This window comes from Schistocerca cancellata, unplaced genomic scaffold, assembly GCF_023864275.1.
Source record: "Schistocerca cancellata isolate TAMUIC-IGC-003103 unplaced genomic scaffold, iqSchCanc2.1 HiC_scaffold_231, whole genome shotgun sequence".
In the NCBI taxonomy this organism is placed as follows: Eukaryota; Metazoa; Arthropoda; class Insecta; order Orthoptera; family Acrididae; genus Schistocerca; species Schistocerca cancellata.
The window spans coordinates 30,001-35,000 of NW_026046253.1; the positions used below are offsets into that span (position 1 = coordinate 30,001).

Consider the following 5,000-nt stretch of genomic DNA (forward strand, 5'->3'; position numbering starts at 1 on the left):
CGTGTTGAGTCAAATTAAGCCGCAGGCTCCACTCCTGGTGGTGCCCTTCCGTCAATTCCTTTAAGTTTCAGCTTTGCAACCATACTTCCCCCGGAACCCAAAAGCTTTGGTTTCCCGGAGGCTGCCCGCCGAGTCATCGGAGGAACTGCGGCGGATCGCTGGCTGGCATCGTTTATGGTTAGAACTAGGGCGGTATCTGATCGCCTTCGAACCTCTAACTTTCGTTCTTGATTAATGAAAACATACTTGGCAAATGCTTTCGCTTCTGTTCGTCTTGCGACGATCCAAGAATTTCACCTCTAACGTCGCAATACGAATGCCCCCGCCTGTCCCTATTAATCATTACCTCGGGTTCCGAAAACCAACAAAATAGAACCGAGGTCCTATTCCATTATTCCATGCACACAGTATTCAGGCGGGCTTGCCTGCTTTAAGCACTCTAATTTGTTCAAAGTAAACGTGCCGGCCCACCCAGACACTCAATAAAGAGCACCTTGGTAGGATTTCAACGGGGTCCGCCTCGGGACGCACGAACACGCACGAGGCGGTCGCACGCCTTCGGCTCGCCCCACCGGCAGGACGTCCCACGATACATGCCAGTTAAACACCGACGGGCGGTGAACCAACAGCGTGGGACACAAATCCAACTACGAGCTTTTTAACCGCAACAACTTTAATATACGCTATTGGAGCTGGAATTACCGCGGCTGCTGGCACCAGACTTGCCCTCCAATAGATACTCGTTAAAGGATTTAAAGTGTACTCATTCCGATTACGGGGCCTCGGATGAGTCCCGTATCGTTATTTTTCGTCACTACCTCCCCGTGCCGGGAGTGGGTAATTTGCGCGCCTGCTGCCTTCCTTGGATGTGGTAGCCGTTTCTCAGGCTCCCTCTCCGGAATCGAACCCTGATTCCCCGTTACCCGTTACAACCATGGTAGGCGCAGAACCTACCATCGACAGTTGATAAGGCAGACATTTGAAAGATGCGTCGCCGGTACGAGGACCGTGCGATCAGCCCAAAGTTATTCAGAGTCACCAAGGCAAACGGACCGGACGAGCCGACCGATTGGTTTTGATCTAATAAAAGCGTCCCTTCCATCTCTGGTCGGGACTCTGTTTGCATGTATTAGCTCTAGAATTACCACAGTTATCCAAGTAACGTGGGTACGATCTAAGGAACCATAACTGATTTAATGAGCCATTCGCGGTTTCACCTTAATGCGGCTTGTACTGAGACATGCATGGCTTAATCTTTGAGACAAGCATATGACTACTGGCAGGATCAACCAGGGAGCTGCGTCAACTAGAGCTGAGCAGCCGGCCGCCCGGGAGTGTGTCCCAGGGGCCCGCGCGAACACGCAAGCGTCCGCTCAATTATTCTGCAAACAGGAGGAGGCTGAGCTCCCCTGCACAATACACCTCGAAACCCTCTCAGGTCCCGGCGGCGCGCAGCGCCGTCCTAAGTACTTGGTCGGGTTCGAGAGAGGCGCAATCGCCCGGAGTTAGGCGAGTAGACGCTTTAGGTGCGACCACCCGTGCTCCCAACTGAGCTTGCCGCTGCCGACAGAGGCCCGGGAGCGTGCTGTCGTGGCATTGCCGGCGGGAGACAACACGCGCCACCTACGGTGACCGGCAGCTCCAACGCCAGCGCCACAGAAGGGCAAAGGCCCCACGTGGGTGCCGAAGCGAACTCTCCCAGCACAGCGCACGTGCCAACACGTCTGCACAACTGCGATACAAACCACCAGCGAGAACCGCTGGGGCGACCGAGCAGCAGACGGCGTCGCGGCGCCGAGTGCCGGGCGGCGGCGCATCCTCAACGCACACAGTCCTCAGTCGGACCAGCACACTGCAGATGTCCACCGCGCTTCGCACCGGGCCCGCGAGGACCCACTTTGGCCGCCCGGCGCCGCGCGCAGGGTGCCCCGGCGCGCAGCTGCGCCGCCTGCCGCGTCCGTCGGCCGGCGCGCCTGCCACTGGGCGCACCCACCAGCCGGCTGTAGCGCGTGCGCCCACGCACCGCGCGGCCAGCACGCCGGGCGGCCCCCCCTCACCGGCCGGGGACGGTCCCACCCAGCCACCGCCGCGTATCGCTTCACACACAGATTTGCCCTTACTGATTTACCTCCAGCAACAACAACCGCACCACAATGGGTTTACCAGTTGTTCATTTGCGTAACGTCACCAGCAAACGTAGACGTCCATCCCAGTTTGCAAATGCAACGATTATTGCATACCTGTCTGTTAGGTGTCACGACACACTACGTCTGCCCACATACACGCAACAAAATGTGCACGACTAGAGAACACGTGGGAGGTGGCCCCCTACGTATGCGATGTCCATTACGAGACCGACTGTCAACCAGCATCTGTACCATGTCGCAGATGTGGAACGCGGGTGCACCATGCTATCACACTGTGTGAGAAGAGACGACTACGTTTGAATACACGCGCCACTACATCAACAGACGGCTCATGCTGATCGCCATCCAGGGCGTCCGTTAATCCCACACGTCTCTATGGCGTACCACACTGCAATGTAGCTGTTATGGGGAGACGGCACGTGGCTGAGTGCACAACATTTGGACCGTATGGTTCGCTGTTGTTGGGCGCAGTCGTTGTACGGTCACACATGTGCCACAGCGTATCATGCAGTACATACGGACCTATGTGCAGTACAATGTGAGGTTAAGCTTACGACATCAGCGGACAGTGGACACAGGCCGTACCACGACGTAGACTGAGCGCTTCGACATGCGAATGCCAGTGAACAGCTGCGAAGGGCATTGAACACGCAAGCACCTGAACGACCAGCGTGCGAAGGCAGGGGGGAGGGTGGGGGCGATGTACATCCTGCAGTCGTCCACATTACAGTGTACAGCGGGAGCATGTAAAAAGTAAGCAACACTTGCGAAGTGTTGAACATGAAACGATACACAAGAGGGTGGGCGGTGCGAGTAGCGAACTATATTCAGAGGGTTGTGGTTAGACAACACTGGATTAATGTAACGTGTCATATGCCAATTACAGAGCAGGTTAAGGCACAACTTGGGTTAGGTTAAGGCACAACGTGGGTTAGGTTAAGGCACAACGTGGGTTAGGTTAAGGCACAACTTGGGTTAGGTTAAGGCACAACGTGGGTTAGGTTAAGGCACAACGTGGGTTAGGTTAAGGCACAACGTGGGTTAGGTTAAGGCACAACGTGGGTTAGGTTAAGGCACAACGTGGGTTAGGTTAAGGCACAACGTGGGTTAGGTTAAGGCACAACTTGGGTTAGGTTAAGGCACAACGTGGGTTAGGTTAAGGCACAACGTGGGTTAGGTTAAGGCACAACGTGGGTTAGGTTAAGGCACAACGTGGGTTAGGTTAAGGCACAACGTGGGTTAGGTTAAGGCACAACGTGGGTTAGGTTAAGGCACAACGTGGGTTAGGTTAAGGCACAACGTGGGTTAGGTTAAGGCACAACGTGGGTTAGGTTAAGGCACAACGTGGGTTAGGTTAAGGCACAACGTGGGTTAGGTTAAGGCACAACGTGGGTTAGGTTAAGGCACAACGTGGGTTAGGTTAAGGCACAACGTGGGTTAGGTTAAGGCACAACGTGGGTTAGGTTAAGGCACAACGTGGGTTAGGTTAAGGCACAACGTGGGTTAGGTTAAGGCACAACGTGGGTTAGGTTAAGGCACAACTTGGGTTAGGTTAAGGCACAACTTGGGTTAGGTTAAGGCACAACTTGGGTTAGGTTAAGGCACAACTTGGGTTAGGTTAAGGCACAACTTGGGTTAGGTTAAGGCACAACGTGGGTTAGGTTAAGGCACAACGTGGGTTAGGTTAAGGCACAACGTGGGTTAGGTTAAGGCACAACGTGGGTTAGGTTAAGGCACAACGTGGGTTAGGTTAAGGCACAACGTGGGTTAGGTTAAGGCACAACTTGGGTTAGGTTAAGGCACAACGTGGGTTAGGTTAAGGCACAACGTGGGTTAGGTTAAGGCACAACGTGGGTTAGGTTAAGGCACAACGTGGGTTAGGTTAAGGCACAACGTGGGTTAGGTTAAGGCACAACGTGGGTTAGGTTAAGGCACAACGTGGGTTAGGTTAAGGCACAACGTGGGTTAGGTTAAGGCACAACGTGGGTTAGGTTAGGCACAACGTGGGTTAGGTTAAGGCACAACGTGGGTTAGGTTAAGGCACAACGTGGGTTAGGTTAAGGCACAACGTGGGTTAGGTTAAGGCACAACGTGGGTTAGGTTAAGGCACAACGTGGGTTAGGTTAAGGCACAACGTGGGTTAGGTTAAGGCACAACGTGGGTTAGGTTAAGGCACAACGTGGGTTAGGTTAAGGCACAACTTGGGTTAGGTTAAGGCACAACTTGGGTTAGGTTAAGGCACAACTTGGGTTAGGTTAAAGGCACAACTTGGGTTAGGTTAAGGCACAACTTGGGTTAGGTTAAGGCACAACTTGGGTTAGGTTAAGGCACAACTTGGGTTAGGTTAAGGCACAACTTGGGTTAGGTTAAGGCACAACTTGGGTTAGGTTAAGCACAACTTGGGTTAGGTTAAGGCACAACGTGGGTTAGGTTAAGGCACAACGTGGGTTAGGTTAAGGCACAACGTGGGTTAGGTTAAGGCACAACGTGGGTTAGGTTAAGGCACAACGTGGGTTAGGTTAAGGCACAACGTGGGTTAGGTTAAGGCACAACGTGGGTTTAGGTTAAGGCACAACGTGGGTTAGGTTAAGGCACAACGTGGTTAGGTTAAGGCACAACGTGGGTTAGGTTAAGGCACAACGTGGGTTAGGTTAAGGCACAACGTGGGTTAGGTTAAGGCACAACGTGGGTTAGGTTAAGGCACAACGTGGGTTAGGTTAAGGCACAACGTGGTTAGGTTAAGGCACAACGTGGGTTAGGTTAAGGCACAACGTGGGTTAGGTTAAGGCACAACGTGGGTTAGGTTAAGGCACAACGTGGGTTAGGTTAAGGCACAACGTGGGTTAGGTTAAG

General features: G+C 53.4%; 1 non-coding gene across 1 annotated transcript in view; it reads right to left on the bottom strand.

Moving 5' to 3' along the window:
- Window positions 1-1,296, bottom strand: part of LOC126112871 (small subunit ribosomal RNA) — a 1,913-nt gene extending 617 nt beyond the window's left edge. The window contains exon 1 of the ribosomal RNA XR_007524605.1: window positions 1-1,296. This exon is cut by the window's left edge and continues 617 nt beyond it. This is a non-coding gene — a ribosomal RNA (small subunit ribosomal RNA).
- Between the last annotated feature and the right edge of the window lie 3,704 nt (window positions 1,297-5,000).